At 44.2% G+C, this 21543-nt stretch overlaps 1 long non-coding RNA gene and 1 pseudogene across 5 annotated transcripts; one reads left to right on the forward strand and one right to left on the reverse strand.

Annotated features, from left to right (window-relative positions):
* The first annotated feature begins 801 nt into the window (after nucleotides 1–801).
* LOC147380334 (flavin reductase (NADPH) pseudogene) lies at nucleotides 802–1676 on the forward strand (annotated as a pseudogene).
* A 3564-nt stretch (nucleotides 1677–5240) lies between these two features.
* Nucleotides 5241–21290, reverse strand: LOC147380335 (uncharacterized). 5 transcript variants are annotated; one of them, XR_015168192.1, is made up of 4 exons: nucleotides 21056–21269; nucleotides 11609–11821; nucleotides 10663–10767; nucleotides 5241–5526 (listed from the first exon to the last, which is right to left on the reverse strand). It is a non-coding gene; the product is annotated as an uncharacterized LOC147380335 (long non-coding RNA). The 5 variants fall into 5 exon arrangements; XR_015168190.1 differs by having other exon boundaries at nucleotides 5241–5556; XR_015168171.1 differs by lacking the exon at nucleotides 5241–5526 and adding an exon at nucleotides 13923–14034 and having other exon boundaries at nucleotides 10404–10767; nucleotides 21056–21290.
* Between the last annotated feature and the right edge of the window lie 253 nt (nucleotides 21291–21543).

Here is a 21543-nt window from a genome sequence, read left to right on the forward strand (position 1 = left end):
ATTCTCAATGTCTAGCAAACTGCCTTAGTACAATCAGTTCAGTTCAGTCGCTCAGTTGTGTCTGACTCTTTGTGACCCCATGAACCACAGCACACCAGGCCTCCCTGTCCATCACCAACTTCTGGAGCCCATCCATACCTATGTCCACTGAGTCAGTGATGCCATCCAACCATCTCATCCTCTGTCGTCCCCTTCTCCTCCTGCCCCCAATCTTTCCCAACATCAGGGTCTTTTCAAATGAGTCAGCTCTTCACATCACATGGCCAAAATATTGGAGTTTCAGCTTCAACGTCAGTCTTTCTAATAAACACCCAGGACTGATTTCCTTTAGGATGGACTGGTTGGATCTCCTTGCAGTCCTAGGGACTCTCAAGAGTCTTCTCCAACACCACAGTTCAAAAGCATCAATTCTTCAGCCCTCAGTTTTCTTTATAGTCCAACTCTCACATCTATACATGACCACTGGAAAAACCATAGCCTTGACTAGATGGACCTTTGTTGGCAAAGTAATGAATATCTCTGCTTTTTAATATGATGTCTAGGTTGGTCATAACTTTCCTTCCAAAGAGTAAGTGTCTTTTTAATTTCATGGCTGCAATCACCATCTGCAGTGATTTTGGAGCCCAGAAAAATAAAGTCAGCCACTGTTTCCCCATCTATTTGCCATGAAGTGATGGGACTGGATGCCATGATCTTAGTTTTCTGAATGTTGAGCTTTAAGCCAACTTTTTAACTCTCCTCTTTCACTTTCATCAAGACGCTCTTTAGTTCTTCTTCACTTTCTGCCATAAGGCAGTACAATCAGGGACCAGGTAAAGGATGTTTGGATAAACAAATGAGTAAGTGATCGATTAGCAAGCACCTCAGAGGGGCAGCAGCAGGGTGGAGGAGAGAAAGAAGTGGTTTCATCGGCTGGGATTTGTTCCTTTCACAATGAACCTTTCAACTCTTTCCTGTTGGGCAATTCTAACCAAATTTTCCAGTGTAAAAAGCTTATATAGAAGGGGACAGAGGGAGAAGCATGGCCTTTTGGCCTGGCCCCTCGACCACAGTCTGAGGCTGGAGGTGTGCTGAGGTGTGCCACTCTGAGCAGCCCCTCCCTGTCCTTCCCTCTAAGGAAGGGCAGGAGGGTGGCCCAGCAGCCAGGCCTTCTGGAGTGTCCTGAGACTCCAGGGCCTCGAGCCCCCACGCCCGGCGGCATGGCTGTTGAGAAGATTGCCAACTTCTGCACCAGCAAGATCGGGCTCACCACACTGGCCCCGGCGTTGCAAGCAGGTCCTTACCACCGTGATGCCTGAGGGTGCTGGAATATTGTGGCGGCCATGAAGACCATGGTGCGGACAAGGTCATGGCCTGCACCTCGGCCTTCCTACCATGGGACCCTTCCAAGGTGCCCCCAAGACTGCAGGATGTGACTGATGACCAAATCCAGATGCAGAAGATACTGCAGGAGTCGGGCCTGAAGTATGCAGCCAGGGATGCCACCACCTATGGGAGACCAGCTGCTGACTGGGGCCCACACAGGGACCCTGGATGGACGAGGGCCCTCGAGGGTCATCTCCAAACAGGACCTGGGCCACTTCATGCTGCACAGCCTCACTACCGGTGAGTACAAGGGGGACAGCACCTATCCCTCCCATGAGTATGAATAGGGCTCTGACCCCATCCAGGAGCACAGCATCCTGCCAAACAGAGAACAAAGGAAGCGGGGCAATAATCTTGAGTCAGAAGCTTCAAAAAAAAAAAAAACAGAAGGGAACAGAGGGCATTTATGATTTTCTTTGGATTCCTCTTGTCCCAGGAGTGATCCTTGGTCCTACACAGCCCACAGCCATGTGAACGTGATTATACGCTGAACTGTGTCCCCCAAAATTCCTAAGTTGAAGCCCTAACCACAAGTACCTCAGGATGTGATTGTATTTGGAGATGGTTTCCTGCCATTATTAAGGTGGGCTCTAATCCACCTGGCTAGCATATTCAAAAGCAGAGACATTACTTTTCCAACAAAGGTCTGTCTAGTCAAGGTTATGGTTTTTCCAGTGGTCATGTATGGATGTGAGAGTTGGACTGTGAAGAAAGCTGAGCACCGAAGAATTGATGTTTTTGAACTGTGGTGTTGGAGAAGACTCTTGAGAGTCCCTTGGACTGCAAGGAGATCCAACCAGTCCATTCTGAAGGAGATCAGCCCTGGGATTTCTTTGGAAGGAATGATGCTAAAGCTGAAACTCCAGTACTTTGGCCACCTCATGCGAAGAGTTGACTCATTGGAAAAGACTCTGATGCTGGGAGGGATTGGGGGCAGGAGAAGGGGACGACAGAGGATGAGCTGGCTGGATGGCATCACTGACTCGATGGACATAAGTTTGAGTGAACCCCAGGAGTTGGTGATGGACAGGGAGGCCTAGTGTGCTGCAATTCATGGGGTTGTAAAGAGTCAGACACGACTGAGTGACTGAACTGAACTGAACTGAACTGAGTGTCCTTATAAGAAAAGCCAGCTTGGACCCACAGAGAGACCTCAGGGATGTCCACACACAGAGGACAAACCACAAGAGGACACAGTGAGGGGAGAGCTCACTGCCAACAAAGGAGAGAGAACTCAGGAGAAGGCAAATCTGCCAACACCTTTACCTTGGACTTTGGCCTCTAGAACTGTGTTAAGAACAAGTCTGTGTAAGCCACTCAGTCTGTGGAGTGGTGTTATGGCAGCCTGAGAAGACTAATACAAACAGAGATAATAGTCTTACCACCTCGTCGATAACCTTAACAGATGGACCTGACCTCCTGGTACAGAGAAACACGGTCGTGAGTGGGAAAACACACTGGCTGTGCACTCATGTCCCAAACACACGACTTCTCACCTCAGGACATTTGCTCAGCTTCCCTGAGCCCATGCCCTCTTCTACAAAATGCCACTAGTGGGTGCGTTACATGAGACACGCTTTATGAAAGTATTTGTCATAGATCTTTTTTCTTTTTAATCAAGGAGGTGATGTGCAATTTTTTAACTTAATTTTTTTTTTATATTGGAGTATACAGGAGACCTTGCCTGGAGAATCCCAGGGACAGGGGAGCCTGGTGGGCTGCCATCTATGGGGTCACACAGAGTTGGACACGACTGAAGCGACTTAGCAGCAGCAGCAGCATACAGGAGACTTGGGTCCAATCCCTGGGTCAGGAAAATCCCCTGGAGAAGGCAATGGCACCCCACTCCAGGACTCTTGCCTGGAAAATCCCATGGATGGAGGAGCCTGGTAGGCTACAGTCCATGGGGCCGCAAAGAGTCACACACGACTGAGCGACTTCACTTCACTATAGTTGATTTACAATATTGTTAGTTTCAGAGGTACAGCAAACTGATTCAATTATACATGTATCTGTTCTTTTTCAGACTTTTTTGCCAGATAGATTATTTGTGTATGTTAGTTGCTCAGTCGTGTCCAATTCTTTGCAATCTCATGGACTGTAGCCCGCCAGGCTCCTTTGTCCATGGGATTCAGTTCAGTTCAGTTGCTCAGTCGTGTCTGACTCTTTGCGACCCCATGAATTGCAGCACGCCAGGCCTCCCTGTCCATCACCAGCTCCCGGAGTTCACTCAAACTGACGTCCATCGAGTCAGTGATGCCATCCAGCCATCTCATCCTGTGGCGTCCCCTTCTCCTCCTGCCCCCAATCCCTACCAGCATCAGAGTCTTTTCCAATGAGTCAACTCTTCACATGAGGTGGCCAAAGTACTGGAGTTTCAGCTTTAGCATCATTCCTTCCAAAGAAATCCATGGGATTACAGAGCATTAAATAGAGTTCCCTGTGCCATACAGTAGGTCTTTGTTGGTTTTCTATTTTATATGTAAGGGTGTGTATATGTTAATCCAAAACTCCTAATTTATCCCTCTCCCCAACTTTTCCCTGTTCGTAACTAAAGTTTGTTTTCAGAGTCTGTGAGTCTGTTTCTGTTTTCGTAAATAACTTCATTTGTATCACTTTATTAGGTTCCACATAAGTGATATCATATGGTATTTTTCTTTCTCTGTCTTATTTTAGCTAGTATAATAATCTCTAGGTCCATGCATATTGCTACAAATGGTATTATTTTATTCCTTCTATGGCTGAGTAATAATCCATTGTATGTATGTACTGCATCCTCTTTATCCATTTATCAGTTGATGGAAATTTAGGTTGGTTCCATGTCTTGGCCATTGTAAATAATGTTGCAACAAACATTGGGGTGCATGTATCTTTTTTAATTATGGTTTTCTCTGGATACATGTCCAGGAATGGGATTGCTAGATCATATGGTATTTTTAGTTTTATAAGGAACCTCCATACTGTTCTCCAGAATGGCTGTACTAATTTATGTTTGCACCAACAGCATAGAAGTGTTCTCTTTTCTCCACACTCCCTCCAGCATTTGGTTTTTTTAATATTTATTTATGTACTTACCTATCTATCTGGCTGCCTCGGGTCTTCGTTGCAGCACGCAGGATCTTTCATTGTGGCATTCAGGCATAGTTGCTCCATGGTATGCGGGATCCTAGTTTCCCGACCAGGGATCGAACCCGTGTCCTGAGCGTTGAAAAGTGGATTCTCAACCACTGGACCACCAGGGAAGTTCCCAGAATTGATTGTTTGCAGACTTTTTGATGGTGGCCATTCTGACAGGTGTAGGTGATACTTCATTATAGTTTTGATTTACATGTCTCTGATAATTAGCAATTTTGAGCATCTTTTCATGTTCTTCTTGGCTATCTGTATGTCTTATTTGGAGAAATGTTTATTTATATCTTCTGCCTATTTGTTGATTGAATTGTTTTTCTGATATTGAGCTGCATGAGCTGTTTGTATATTTTGGAGATTAATCCCTTGTTGGTCATCTGGTTTGCAAATATTTTCTCCCATTCCATGGGTTGTCTTTTTGTTTATAGTTTCCTTTGATGTGCAAATGCTTTTAAGTCCCATTTGTTTATTTTTGTTTTTATATTCATTATTCTAGGGGGTGAATCCAAAAAGATACCATGGTGATTTATATCAAAGATTGTTCTTCCTATTTTTTCATCGATGAGTTTTATACTATTTGAGCTTATGCAGGAGACCTGGGTTCCATCCCTGGATTGGGAAGATCCCCTGGAGGAGGGAAAGGCTAACCACTCTACTATTCTGGCCTGGAGAATCCATAGACTGTATAGTTCATGGGGTCACAAAGAGTTGGACATGGCTGAGTGACTTTTACTTTCACTTTTCACTTTAGGTCATTAATCCATTTTGAGTTTATTTTTGTATACAGTGTTAGAGAATGCTCCAATTTCATTCTTTTACATGTGACTATGCAGTTTACCAGCACTATTTATTTAAGACATTGTCTTTTCTCCATTATATATTCTTATCTCCTTTGTAGTAGATTAATTGACCATAGGTACATGAAAACAGTCAGTGTCAAGGTGTTCCTCCACCATACAGCCCCTTTGTCCACTTGCTGGAAATTTTATGTTCTTCTAGTGCTTAAAATGTCATGGTTTGCTGCATTTCTTCCTGCAGGGTGATTCAAACATCCATAAGGAACTGTCAGGAGAAAGTAAACTAGTCCCATTTAGAAAAATAATAATGGATTTCATAGGAGAAACTCAGGAATGAATGAATTTGTCTGAAAAATAAATAAATAAAAATAGAAGACCCTACTCTAGCTCTGTGGGTAAAATTTCCTTATTTTTATATCATTAACTTTTATACTATGAATCATTTTAACTATTAAATATAGATCACCTAGCTGGGGATTGACCTGACAGAGAATGGTTGGATGGCATCACTGACTCCATGGGAATAAGTTTGAGCAAACTCTGGGAGTTGGTGATGGACAGGGAAGCCTGATGCAGAGTACATCATGACAAACAGTGGGCTGGAAGAAGCACAAGTTGGAATCAAGATTGCCAGGAGAAATATCAATAACCTCAGAAATGCAGATGACACCACCCTTATGGCAGAAAGTGAAGAACTAAAGAGCCTCTTGATTAAAGTGAAAGAGGAGAGTGGAAAAGTTGGCTTAAAACTCAACATATAGAAAACTAAGATCGTGGCATCTGGTCCCATCACTTCATGGCAAATAGATGGGGAAACAGTGGAAACAGTGGCTGACTTTATTTTGGGGGGCTCCAAAATCACTGCAGATGGTGATTGCAGCCATGAAATTAAAAGTTCCTTGGAAGAAAAGTTATGACCAACCTAAACAGCACATTAAAAATCAGAGACATTACTTTGTCAACAAAGGTCTGTCTAGTCAAGCCTATGGTTTTTCCAATGGTCATGTATGGATGTGAGAGTTGGACTATAAGGAAAGCTGAGCACCAAAGAATGGATGCTTTTGCACTGTGGTGTTGGAGAAGACTCTTGAGAGTCCCTTGGACTGCAAGAAGATCCAACCAGTCCATCCTCAAGGAGATCAGTCCTAGGTGTTCATTGGAAGGACTGAGGTTGAAGCTGAAACTCCAATATTTTGGCCACCTGATGCAAAGGGCTGACTCATTGAAAAAGACCCTGATGCTGGGAAAGATTAAGGGCAGGAGGAGAAGGGGATAACAGAGAATGAGATAGTTGGATGGCATCACCAACTCAATGGACATGAGTTTGGGTAAACTCCTGGGGTTGGTGATGGACAGGGAGGCATGGTGGGCCGCGGTTCACGGGGTCACAAAGAGTCGGACATGACTGAGTGACTGAACTGAACTGAAGATGCTGCTGACAAAGGAATTCTTACTTTTAATTTTTGTGTTTTTCCAGATTTCATTCATACTGAAATTAATGGGGGAAAAAATCATCTTTCAGTTTACAACTGCAGGAACTGCTTTCCATGGGTAATTTCATATTTCTAAATGTCACTGCATTTTAATTTTTGTATATCTATACATACCAGTAGACCATTCAGGTATAATCTAAATCAAATCCTTTATGATTATACAGTGGAAGTGAGAAATAGATTTAAGGGCTTAGATCTGATAGAGTGCCTGATGAACTATGGACGGAGGTTCGTGACATTGTACAGGAGACAGGGATGAAGACCATCCCCATGGAAAAGAAATGCAAAAAAGCAAAATGGCTGTCTGGGGAGGCCTTACAAATACCTGTGAAAGAAGAGAAGCAAAAGCAAAGGAAAAGGGGAACGATATAAGCATCTGAATGCAGAGTTCCAAAGAATAGCAAGAAGAGACAAGAAAGCCTTCCTCAGCGATCAATGCAAAGAAATAGAGGAAAACAACAGAATGGGAAAGACTAGAGATCTCTTCAAGAAAATTAGAGATACCAAGGGAACATTTCATGCAAAGATGGGCTCGATAAAGGACAGAAATGGTATGGACTTAACAGAAGCAGAAGATATTAAGAAGAGGTGGGGAGAAGGAAATGGCAACCCACTCCAGTATTCTTGCCTGGAGAATCCCATAGACAGAGGAGCCTGGCAGGCTACAGTCCATGGGGTCGCAAGAGTCGGACACGACTTACTGCACTGTCTCACCCCAGAGATCCTGCCACATATACCACAAAATCCAAACATCCCCCAAGGTGGCCCCACTGTTCCAATCACTCCCAGGTGGGAATTCAGGCACATGTCCAAGAGGTCACAGACAACATGCATATGGTTCTGTTATGTCCCATATATTACCCTTTCATGTCCCAAGGAAGACATTTTCTCTTAGAGATTTTCATTTAGTGTATCTTTAAAAAATCTTGTGTTAAACTTGCCTCCATCATTTTCTTGGGTAAGGACAACCCAGAAATGGCCCTTTTGTGTCTGTGATGTTGCCATTCACAGCTTTCTTGATAGGCCTAGTACAATCTTGAGAACAGGGCTGCTGTATGCTGAATGTCAGACGGTAGCTCTGAGCTTTGCCTATCTTAGGGAGTTATGCTGTGCATTTTTTACTGGTGTACCATGTTTGATTTGCCCCTAATACCTTTGAAGTTTTTCTGAGAAATGAAATAATGCAACATGAACTTATTAAAATACATTTTAAGCCTTTAAAAAAAGAAGAAGAAGAGGCGGCAGGAATACACAGAAGAACTGTACAAAAAAAATCTTCACAACCAAGATAATCACAATGGTGTGATCACTGACCTAGAGCCAGACATCCTGGAATGTGAAGTCAAGGGGCCTTAGAAAGCATCACTACAAACAAAGCTAGGGGAGGTGATGGAATTCCAGTGGAGCTATTTCAAATCCTCAAAGATGATGCTGTTAAAATGCTGCACTCAATATGCCAGCAAATTTGGAAAACTCAGCAGTGGCCACAGAACTGGAAAAGGTCAGTTTTCATTCCAATCCCAAAGAAAGGCCATGCCAAAGAATGCTTGAACCACTGCATAATTGCACTCATCTCACACGCTAGTAAAGTAATGCTCAAAATTCTCCAAGCCAGCCTTCAGCAATACGTGAACCGTGAACTTCCAGATGTTCAAGCTGGTTTTAGAAAAGGCAGAGGAACCAGAGATCAAATTGCCTACATCTGCTGGATCATTGAAAAAGCAAGAGAGTTCCAGAAAAACATCTATTTCTGCTTTATTGACTATGCCAAAGCCTTTGACTGTGTGGATCACAATAAACTGTGGAAAATTCTGAAAGAGATGGGAATACCAGACCACCTGATCTGCCTCTTGAGAAACCTATAGGCAGGTCAGGAAGCAACAGTTAGAACTGGACATAGAACAACAGACTGATTCCAAATAGGAAAAGGAGTACGTCAAGGCTGTATATTGTCACCCTGCTTATTTAACTTCTACGCAGAGTACATCATGAGAAACGCTGGGCTGGAAGAAGCACAAGCTGGAATCAAGATTGCCAGGAGAAATATCAATAACCTCAGATATGCAGATGACACCACCCTTATGGCAGAAAGTGAAGAGGAACTCAAAAGCCTCCTGATGAAAGTGAAAGTGGACAGTGAAAAAGTTAGCTTAAAGCTCGATATTCAGAAAACGAAGATCATGGCATCTGGTCCCATCATTTCATGGGAAATAGATGGGGAAACAGTGGAAACAGTGTCAGACTTTATTTTGGGGGGCTCCAAAATCACTGCAGATACTGATTGCAGCCATGAAATTAAAAGACGCTTACTCCTTGGAAGGAAAACTATGACCAACCTAGATAGCATATTCAAAAACAGAAACATTACTTTGCCAACAAAGGTCCATCTAGTCAAGGCTATGGTTTTTCCTGTGGTCATGTATGGATGTGAGAGTTGGACTGTGAAGAAAGCTGAGCACCGAAGAATTGATGCTTTTGAACTGTGGTGTTGGAGAAGACTCTTGAGAGTCCCTAGGACTGCAAGGAGATCCAACCAGTCCATTCTAAAGGAGATCAGCCCTGGGATTTCCTTGGAAGGAATGATGCTAAAGCTGAAACTCCAGTACTTCGCATGAGGCCACCTCATGCGAAGAGTTGACTCATTGGAAAAGACTCTGATGCTGGGAGGGATTGGGGGCAGGAGGAGAAGGGGACGCCAGAGGATGAAACGGCTGGATGGCATCACTGACTCGATGGACGTGAGTCTGAGTGAACTCCGGGAGTTGGTGATGGACAGGGAGGCCTGGCGTGCTGCGATTCATGGGGTCGCAAAGAGTCAGACACGACTGAGCGAGTGAACTAAGGAACTAATACATTTTCTGTCTTGGTGTTCTTCCCTGTGGCCTCAGTTGAGCCCGTGTTACTAACGGCAGGTGATGTACTTTTACACTTATAGCCTTAAGTTGTTACAGTTGATTTGGGTGAGGAAAAGAGAGAGGAAGTCTTAAATGACCATTGGCATCTACAATGGACCAGGTGTGAGCAGTCTATACCCACTTGTAGTGAGTAAACCCCTGAGATAAACAGGAGCATAATTTTACTCACTTCTCTTTAAGTAAAATCAGCTTGGATCCTGAAAGCTCAATTGTCTTTGGAACCTACTCTTGCCACTCATGGTGAACTCTGTCACTGCCATTTTTAAATGCAGCAATTCAAGATTTAAACTTGGTCATACCAAGCCTTTTCTCCAACCCCTTTCTCCCTTGGAATGATTTATGACAGTGGGTAGGGTTCATTGCCTTGCCGGCTGGAAGAGGCAGCTAGAAGTCAGCCTCCATGCCTGACTTCCTCTAGACCCAACTCAGGTCTCTAGGTCCATGAGCTCTGTCCCGGAATGCCCAAGTCCACCTTGGACAGAGGCAGGAGGCAGACAGAAAGGTAGCAGACAACTCTCGGTGGCTTTTTCCTACCCCACGCACAGGAGCTCTTGACTGGGGCTCTCTTGGCTCATCCACTGGACACCTCAGCAGGTGCCTTGTTGGACGTTATTGGAGTAAAATACACTGAACGAGGCTACAGGGCGGTATCTCCAGCTCCCACCAGCATTCAAGTCATATCCACTTTCTCTCTGACTCTCCTCTTCATACCAGCTGGGTGAACTTTTTACTCATTTTATTGAAATATAATTTACATATAGTGCAGTTGGATTAGTTTTAACAAATGCATACACCTGTGTAAACTGTACACTTAACATTAGAATATTCTGTCACCCAGAAATTTTTCTTATGCCCCTTCCCAGTCAACCCCCACCCCCAAGAAAACACTCTGGTGATTTCTACCATCAAAGATTAGTTTTGTGTGTTTAGAATTCCATGTAAGTGAAATCATGTAGTACATACTCTTTGGGGTCTGGCTTCATTCACTCAGCATCGCGTTGTTTTGTGCATCAGTAGTTTGTTCCATTTTGTTGTATTTTATGAATATTGTGCCCATTGTTGGACCAGCTAGAATGGAGAGAGGAAGAAGAAAATTGTAAACACCACTCAGGCCCGCCTGAGTTGTGATAGAAACACAGTAATTTGAGCACTGCTTTTCTTACTTTGGTATAAATGTTTATGCATATATTAACCAATTATTTCCCCCCTCCCTCATTACCTTAATATCTATCATCAGACATTCAATAGCTGCTTAGCCTTTTATCTCAGTATTTAACTTACAGTATATCAAAGTAAGAGCATGACGCAGCTTGAAAAGGAACAACATCACCTGGAGATGGATTAAGTGACCAATGAGTCTTTGTATCCTTTTGGGGAAAATAATATGGGTGGGCCTCATCCAATCAGTTGAAGGCCTAACTGGAACAAAAAGACTGGCCTTTTTTGTTGAGGAACTTTTGAAAAGAGGAAATTCTCCAGAAGATTGCCTTAGGACTGGGATGGTACCATCAGCTCCTCTGGGTCTCAAGCCTGCTGACACACTGCAGATTTTAGACTTCCCAGTATCCACAATCATGTGGGCCAATCCCCTATAATAAACCTTTATATATATACGTACATATGTATATATAATAAATCTACATATACATCTATGTATAATAAGTATATTATGCATATACTTATTCAGTTCAGTTCCATTCAGTCATAGGGGTGGTGATATGACTTATACTTATTACATATACTGACATATACTTATTACATACATAACATATATGTATACATCTGACATATACTTATTGCATACATAATATATATGTATACACATATATTCTCCCATTGGTTCTGTTCCTTTGAAGGACCCTTACTAATACACTGACCCACTGACCAACAGCCAATCCAGGCCACCTACCAGAGGCAGAGGTGACAGCCTGCCTTAGATGCCTCCAGCAGGCGCCCTCCTCAGGTGACACCCCTGCCTTCTCACACTCCTTTCCAGCCCTTCATGGTCCACTTGTGCCAGTGTTTCAGAAGGTCTGGTGAGTGATGTTTCTCTGATCCTCCAACTCCTCCCTTCAAATCTTTACACTTCCAGCTTCTTCCACAATTGTGTAAAGCCTTGTTCCTATAATAAATATTAACACTATTCTATAAAACTCATACTGTTCATGGGGTTCTCACTGAGCGCCAAAGAACTGATGCTTTTGAACTGTGGTATTGGAGAAGATTCTTGAGAATCCCTTGGACTGCAAGGAGATCCAACTAGTCCATCCTAAAGGAGATCAGTCCTGGGTGTTCATTGGAAGGACTGATGCTAAAGCTGAAACTCCAATACTTTGGCCACCTGATGCAAAGAACTGACTCATTGGAAAAGACCCTGATGCTGGGAAAGATTAAGGGCAGGAGAAGGGGATGACAGAGGATGAAGTGGTTGGATGTCATCACCAACTCAATGGACATGAGTTTGAGTAGGCTCTGGAAGTTGGTGATGGACAGGGGAGCCTAGCTTGCTGCAGTCCATGAGGTCACAAAGACTTGGACCCAACTGAGCAACTGAACTGAACTAATAAAACTCAATGATTTTACTTTCATTATTGTACCATGAATTATACCATATAATTTAATGCAAAAGAAAGCATGCTAACATTCCCCAAATAGGTGGTAAATCATGAAAACTGTTAGTCGGCTCTCATTTCTTGTCTCATTCACTCATTCATTGGTTCATTTGTTCACTTATTCACTCAGGGAATACTCAATACAGGGCAGGTGCTATTCTATGACAGCAGACCTGAAATGTACCAAGGGCTCGTCAGGGTCTAGAACTCTGGCTAGCGAGGGAAAATTGCCAAGAGGAGGTTTCAGTTCAGTACAGAGAAGTTTCTGACATTAAAACTGCCTGTAAATGAAGAGCCTCTTCTTTCCAAGGTAATGAGGGTCTAGCTACCAGAGAAATTAACAATTTACTTAACCAGGATGCTTCAGAAAGTATTGGCACATCAATCCGTGGTGTTTACTTTTTCACCAGATTCACTTTTAAATTTTACATTCTGCGATTGTCTTGTATGCCATTTGTAAGATTCTATATGCTGTCCATATTCTGAGGTGACTATGAGATATAACAGAATTATGATAGTCTCCAAATTATACCACAGGAGAAAAGAACTAGTGTTTATTGTATACTCCATATGCTCAGACAATTTTCGTTGGTTATTTCATAATCATCCCAAAACTCTAAGTTTTTTTATCCCCTCTGAGATCAGCAAGCTATAGTGACTTGCCTAAACCCCTCAGTTTCTAAACAGAAGAGGCTGAAATCTGTCTGCCCCCAAGAGTCCTTGTTTTTTCTTTTATGTTATATCACATTAAGGTTCAGCATTAGTGTGTGGAAAACTAATAAGATTATCAATTATATGCAATTGCATCATCTTCAAGTATATTCTTAGTGAATGCATACTTTGTATCCTAGAACACATATCTTATTTCATGTATCAAATTAGTTCCATGGCATCAGTTATCAATGTTTTGCCTCTTCTGATCACTCCAGTCCCTTACCTTCCCACTTAATCCTCACAATAACCCTGTAAATACAGTTATTAATAATATTTAGCCTCATTTTACAGATGAGAACAATGAAAATCAGAGAGGCTGAGAAATATATCCAGAGCCAATGTATCAAGGCTAGAATTCAAATTCTATTACATTCCGATGTTGAAGGCCATTCTCCATGCTCTGGATCCCCTGGGGTTAATTTCTGCCATGGGCAGGGGCTGAGGGGTGAATTTTGTTTACTATATTTTCCAAGATGACTCATACTTCCTCCTACATGTCCCAATACTGTTTCTTCCTTCTTCCCCCTCCAGAGGCTTCTGTAAACAGCTTCTTGTTCATTCCTATGCCAATTTCTACTTTCAGCCTCATTTAAACATTTGGAAGACTCACCTCAACAAGGCACTGGTTGAGCAAATAAAAAGAAATCTTTTCGTATACTTAAATTGTGATGGATGACACAAAATTCCATTCAGTGCAATTTAGGTCTTCTAAGACATTTCTTTTATTTTGCCCATCCATGCACTCATAACTAGATGATTTTGCTTCTAGGTATGATAAAAATCCACAGAGGATTTCATTTTGCCTTTAAACTATAGCTGGTCATTGCTATTTGAGATGTTTAAGGCAACCAGGTATATGAATAGCCTCATCTACAATTAAGGGAAAGATGATTGTACCTTTGTAATATTAATCCTGGGATAGACACAGCCTCATCTGCTATTTCCACCAGTTACCAACAACAGCTTTAAAGCAGAAAAATAAAATGGAAGAGAATTGCTTTTCAGCTCACTACAGGAAAAGGAAAGCTACATTAGTACATATGATTCATATAAAAAGAGAAACACACACACAGTGGGAGAGAAGGAAGCTAATATTTGTTAAAGGTTTAATATATACCAAGAACTTCACATATCTTACAACGTCCCTATGAAATATCATTTCCGATTCTTAATTTCATATTATAAAGGAAAGAACTGATCCCAAAAAACAAACTCAGCTTTACAAATCCCTCCACCCCAAAAGTCCAGGCTTTTCTCACTATAATACATTGACCCTGTGTACAATCTGATGCAAATTTCTCTTAAAAACTTGGAACTTGTTATATAAGATGTCATTTACCTTCCTGTGCTTCAGAATGAAAATAAAGTCATGAATCAGAGTCATCACAGCCTCTGCTCTAGTGTTTATTACCCAGTTTACAAGCACTCTCATGCTTTAGCCTTGACAAATTTGTTCAGAAACCCTGAAGTTTATGATGAAAGTGAGTAGACAAAACTGTCCTCCCATTTGAAACACTAGAGGACTTCTAGCTATCTGGAGATGGTGTCTGTCATCTCGCCGATTTGGGGTGCAATGCCTTGCCTTCCCTCCTCCCTTGGGATAGAAGTTGTCTAGGGCTGATGCTTTTGACAAAGCTGTTTATTATTCAAGGTCCCATTCCTTCCCTGGACCAAGGTGAGATACACCAAAGCCAGGTTCTCCCCACTCCTACTCAAGACTCAGATTTTGTGTGGCTGCAGCTAAGTCACGTCAGTTGTGTCCAACTCTGTGCGACCCCATAGACAGCAGCCCACCAGGCTCCCCCATCCCTGGGATTCTCCAGGCAAGAACACTGGAGTGGGTTGCCATTTCCTTCTCCAATGCATGAAAGTGAAAAGTGAAAGTGAAGTTGTTTAGTCGTGTCCAACTCTTTGTGACCCCATGGATTGTAGCCCACCAGACTCCTCCGTCCATGGGATTTTCCAGGCAAGGGTACTGGAGTGGGGTGCCATTGCCTTCTCTGCAGATTTTGTGCAGACAGATTCAACGAGAGAAAACAGCTGAAACAACAGATTTAACCCAAAGATGCCCCCATAGACACTGCCTATCACTTCTCCAACTCTGCCTAGAGTTTGTCCTGCTTATGATTTACTTTATCCTTTCCTCTAGTTCTGTGGGCATCCCATATCTTTCCAATACATTTCCCCTTTATTAGCTACAGTCATTTTCTGCTGCCAGCCACCTAAGTCCCTGAAATGACGAGCCATCCAAGCTTTGAACTATGATGCGGGGCCACAGTCACGTTCTCCTGCCACGGCCAACGCTGAGCTCTGATGCCCCTTCTCTCCCGGATGCCCGACTCCTTTCACCTGTGTTTGCAGGTGTGCTCTTTCCTTATCAATTCGCCATCGTCAGCTGACCCCCTGAAAAAAATGGTCATGATTCCCAGTAGCTCAGATTGTATCCCCTACTGAAAGAGATGATCATTCGGTAGGAATGAAACCAAGAAACTAGACAATGTTGTAGACAAGGAAAAGTGGGATCACACATGCACTAAGGAAAAGAAAGGAAAATACCTACAGGTCCGGCTAGTCAAGGCTATGGTTTTTCCTGTGGTCATGTACGGATGTGAGAGTTGGACTGTGAAGAAGGCTGAGCGCCGAAGAATTGATGCTTTTGATCTGTGGTGTTGGAGAAGACTCTTGAGAGTCCCTTGGACTGCAAGGAGCTCCAACCAGTCCATTCTGAAGGAGATCAGCCCTGGGATTTCTTTGGAAGGAGTGATGCTAAAGCTGAAACTCCAGTACTTTGGCCACCTCATGCGAAGAGTTGACTCATTGGAAAAGACTCTGATGCTGGGAGGGACTGGGGGCAGGAAGAGAAGGGGACGCCAGAGGATGAGATGGCTGGATGGCATCACTGACTCAATGGATGTGAGTCTGAGTGAACTCCGGGAGCTGGTGATGGACAGGGAGGCCTGGCATGCTGCGATTCATGGGGTCACAAAGAGTCGGACACAAGTGAGTGACTGAACTGAACTGAACTGAGACTGTTCTATACAAACCTGTTCTAGCACTATCTATAACAGTTACTGCCCTGTCATGTGAACAATGTCATCCCGGACAATCTGCCCCAGAATATTTCCCTAGTTCATGAAATCTCACACCCAGGGAATCCCTCTATATAGATTCTTAATTACTGAATATTTTACTTAAGACTACGACAACTTATACTTGGTCACTTCCACACTCAGATGTGCCATGCACGTGCATGCTCAGTTGTACCCAACTCTTGGCGATCCCATGGACTGTAGCCCACAAGGCTTCTCTGTCCATGGGATTTCCCAGGCAAGAATACTGGAGTGGGTTGCCATTTCCTCCTCCAGGGGATCTTCCTGACTCAGGGATCAAACCTGAATCTCCTGCATCTCCTGTATTGACAGGCATGTTCTTTACCACTGAGCCACACTCAGTGTATTGGGGTTTAATTCAAATGTTTTAGAAGAAAAATCTACTAATATTAAAAATCTACACATCATCTAGCCTTTCACTACTAGGAGCAGGTGTTATTGCAGACTACTCAGAGAATAAATTTTTGGGATCTGAGTCCATCTGCTTTATCTCCTGCTGCTGGTTATCATGTTAGCCCATGATAGTAAAATTATAGCGAACCACCGCAACCCTCATCACCTTGCAGATGTTTCATTATTCAATTAATATCTGTCCATTTAATCTGCAGGTGAATAAAGGACCAGAGACAGCTGTATTCCCTCAGGGGCTTCCAATTAAAAAGGATTAAGAGCATATCTATACCCTAATTGTCCCCAATTTCTCAGCATAATCATGTTTTACTCCATCTAAATATGTCAGCTACAGAACTATCCTATAAATAGTCATGCTTTCAGAAAGACTCAAATCAGATAAGAAAATATGCATTTGCAGAGTCAGATAAAAATAGTTTAGGATGAGGACTCTAAGATACAGATTCTCACTTTTGTACCTGTGAACACACACCCCCTCATCTCTGCTCAATTATACTTCCCTGTCCTTTGAGCACAAGTCATTCACTTCCTCATGAAAGCTTCGGTGGCCCACCGACCTCCTGATATATTCCCACTCCAGAGGTCCATTCATCCTCTGAAATTCCAGGAGTCTCTCAGGGCACTTAGCATAGTTGGCCATACACATTCTGACCTCTAGGGGGAGCCCAAGGCTCCTCTTCTCCCATTAGGACCCTGCTAAGGTCCAGTTCCGTCACCCAGTCGTGTCCGATTCTTTGCGACTTCATGGACTGCAGCACGTCAGGCCTCCCTATCCATCGCCAACTCCTGAAAGTTACTCGGACTCATGTCCATTGAGTCGGTGATGCCATCCAGCAATCTCATCCTCTGTCGTCCCCTTCTCCTCCTGCCCTCAATCTTTCCCAGCATCAGGGTCTTTGCAAATGAGTCAGCTCTTTGCATCAGGTAGCCAAAGTAGTGGAATTTCAGCTTCAGCATTAGTCCTTCCAATGAATATTCAGGACTGATTTCCTTTAGGATGGACTGACTGGATCTCCTTGCCATCCAAGGGACTCTCAAGAGTCTTCTCCAACACCACAGTTCAAAAGCATCAGTTCTTCAATGCTCAGCTTTCTTTATAGTCCAACTCTCACATCCATACATGACCACTGGAAAAACCATAGCTTTGACTAGACGGACCTTTGTTGGCAAAGTAATGTCTCTGCTTTTTAATATGCTATCTAGATTAGTCATAGCTTTTCTTCCAAGGAGCAAGCGTCTTTTAATTTCATGGCTGCAGTCACCATCTGCAGTGATTTTGGAGCCCCGAAAAATAAAGTCCAAGGTAAGGTCCAGCGACATAATAAAGCACTGAAGCACAGTTGGGCCACAGAGCTGATTAGGGCACAGAGAGTGATGCTTTGCTGGAGGAATAAAAGTGAGGTGAGTGGGATGCTTTGAGAAGGATTTCCTGCCCACGTTTGTGGTACAAGCTAGTAAGCCTTTGGAGCCATCTTGACCTACCTCTAGTCTGTGTCCACATTTACAAGGTACAGGGAGTTCCTGAAGCTGGGTATGTTCATTCCGGACACTCAGGGGAAGCCCGGAAAGTTTTCTTGCCTTTCCCAACACCTAAAGAGTTGCCTGCCTTCGTGGACTTATGGCCGCTTCCTCCATCTTCACAGCCAGCAGCATAGCACCATCAAATCTCTCTCACTCTGACACTCCTGACTCCCTCTCAGGAGGACACCTGTGATTGCATTTAGGGCTCACCTGAGCAATCCAAGACAGCCTTCCCACCACAGGGTCCTCAGCTCAACCACAACTACAAAGCCCCTTGTGCCATGTAAGCTTAAGTCACAGGTTGCAGGGATTCAGACATAGATATTTTGGAAGGCCATTATTCTACCTACCACACTGCCTCCCCCACCCCCTTGCTGTCACACACACACACACACACACACACACACATGTGGCCATGTAGTCACATCAGACATTTACGAAGGGCCCCAGTGCTGAGATGGAAGGGATTTTTTTTTAAGAGTATTTAGCCCTGCTCCCGCTACAGAGGCACTGGGAGAGCGCAGGAAAACCAGCAGCCCCTGCACCTTCCAGGGAGGAGCAGGAAGAGCATCTCAGCCTTATTTTTAGGGCACCAGCCCTCAGACAGCAACAACCTCCTCCTGGTCTCTTATACTAGGGTTACGGCTGCAAAGCTCACTGACAGTTGAAAACGCATGAATCAAATCATCATACGTGATAGAAGTGATTCTCAATTATTCCTTGGGGCCAATATGAGCTTTTATATAAAGGATTGCCTCAAATTGAGTGCACTCACATTATTTTATTAAGCTCGGGACCCTGCATCCCACTCAGAAAGCTACTGCCCCACCTTGACTCCTTAGGACATCAGCCCCAAAGATGAAGAAGCACTGGGACTCCTCCCCAGAATTCTTGTTTAAAATAAAGGGATTGAGGAGAACAGAGGAGACACAAAGAACAGGAGATGAGAGGCCAGAAAATAAGAGAAATATGATGAGTAAAATTTTCCAATAGGGTTCCCTAGGAAACAAAAGGGCAAAATTTGCAGCATGCTTACCTGGGGAATGAAATGCATTGGCAGTCAGAGGGAGGGGGAAAGGAGAATGGAATAAAAAATACGCCAAGTAGAAAGTGGACCTTTACTTATAAAGTCCATTCTGCCCACTGGCAGGGACTATCTCCTGATGCTGCATGGAAACTGGGACCAAGAACCAGATGAGGGAGGGAAGGAGAACAATTTATCTGCAGGCTCATTCCTGCCTCCTGCCTCTTGTTGGTCCAAGTTCACCCACATTGTGTCACCTGGCCCCTCCAGGCAGCAAATCTCATGTCATCAGTCCCTCCTCTTAGTTCTGAAGCAACAGACTCAGAATAGAGCAGTATCCTGCGAGTCTGGTCTTGACCAGCTCGAAGTCCAAACTCAGTGACCCTCTGTCTCTAGGGCCACCTTTGCAGGACAGACACAGGTCAGGGCTTGGGACCGCAAACCACCCTGGCCTAACTCTTTGGTGACTACATTCAGGGCTTCAGCTATTTAAGACAACTCTTTCCCAGAAAAACTAGACTGTACTAGACTCTTTCTATAAGCTATTCCATTTACCTGACTGCTTTTTCCAGGTGAGAGAAGGATTGTTACCTTATTACACAAGCAAGGAAAGTGACACACAGTTAGTGAAGGGTCATTCAAAGTAGCAGAAAGAGCCTAATAAGGTAGGAGAGTAGAGTTCATTAAGGAGAAAAGAAAAATATACTCTTAAGAGAACAGTAACTCCCAGACTCAGGAGGGTCTTCAGAGCCAGGCTGTAGAGTTGGGCTGTTATTTGGTAGCCCTGGGGCCGGCAGGGGAGGGTCATCTGCTGAGGAATGACCTATGTACATGTTTTCAGAAGATAATCCTTCTATAGTCAGGACTTCCCTGGTGGCCCAGTGCCTCACACTCTGCGCTCCCAGTGCAAGGGGACCCAGGTTCCATCCCTGGTCAGGGAACTGGATCCCACGTGCCACAACTAAAGATTCCTCATGCCACAACTAAGACTCACCACAGCCAAATACAAATAAATAATAATAAAGTAAAAGTAAAAAAGTAAAAAGTCACTCAGTTGTGTCCGACTCTTTGCGACCCCATGGACTATAGCCTATCAGGCTCCTCCATCCATGGGATTCTCCAGGTAAGGATACTGGAGTGGGTTGCCATTTCCTTCTCCAGGGGAGAAGTTACTGCTGCTGCTAAGTCACTTCAGTCGTGTCCGACTCTGTGCGACCCCATAGACGGCAGCCCACCAGGCTCCCCCGTCCCTGGGATTCTCCAGGCAAGAACACTGGAGTGGGTTGCCATTTCCTTTTCCAATGCATGAAAGTGAAAAGTGAAAGTGAAGTCGCTCAGTCGTGTCCAACTCTTAGCGACCCCATGGACTGCAACCTAGTAGGCTCCTCCATCCATGAGATTTTCCAGGCAAGAGTACTGGAGTGGGGTGCCATTGCCTTCTCCATAATAATAATAGAAGAAGATAATCCTTCTGTGGTAATAAGAAGGGTGGTGGGTGCTCAGTTGCTTCAGTTGTGTCCAACTCTTCAGGACCCTGTAGACTATAGCCTACCAAACTCCTCTGTCCATGGGATTCTCCAGGCAAGAACACTGGAGTGGGTTGCCACGCCCTCCTCCAGGGGATTTTCCTGACCCAGGGATCAAACCTTGGTCTCTGACACTGCAGGCGGAGTCTTTACCCACTGAGCCACCAGGGAAGTCCCAATAAGAACGGGGGCAGAGACAACAAAGATATTGTGAGACTTCTGCAGTCCATGTGGAAGAAGGCAGGGCACTGGCAGGTTTAACACCTTGACCGTGGGTGACAAGGTGGCGGAAAGAGTGAACCACGGCCCCGAGGTTCTTCTGGGAGCAAACATAGACGGGTCAGGGCCACTGAGGAGGACCTCATTCCTCACTCATCATCTGACCTGCCTGTGCACACACAGGGCCCTGCAAAGCTCCTGCCCCAAGACCTTACTCACCCAAATGCTGCAGACAAAGGCGAAACTTTCCATCCGCTGTGAGGAAGGGGCCCATTCCCAGAGGCGGAGGGCGAGTAAGGCATCAAGAGCAGCCCCGCCTTGTTATCCGCCTTCCTTTCAAGTCACAGAGTGGTATCACTTGGCACTTGAATTTTCAAGGAGCACTTGGAGCTTCGCAGGTGCTCTTGCTAATTACCGCAGAACCACAGGGAACTGGGAGGAGCAGCGAGAGTGAGGATGCCGAAGTCAGCGCAGGCGGCTCGGCACTAAGTGGCTGAATGAAAATAAAATGCGTGTGACCTGCTGCTCAGCCGAGTTGGCCTCACCTGCCCCAGTGCAAACAGGTGAGCTGCAGATTCTCTTTCATCTGGCGAAATGAGCAACTCTTAGGATATGATGACCAGCCTGGGATGGGGAAAATTTAAATTTATGATAAATGAAGCATGCAACTCTACATGCAGATACTTATGGAAACAGCAGGCTTCTGA

The sequence above is a fragment of the Bos grunniens genome, chromosome 1, assembly GCF_055505025.1.
Source record: "Bos grunniens cultivar Pamir isolate PY7600 chromosome 1, Bosgru_T2T1.0, whole genome shotgun sequence".
In the NCBI taxonomy this organism is placed as follows: Eukaryota; Metazoa; Chordata; class Mammalia; order Artiodactyla; family Bovidae; genus Bos; species Bos grunniens.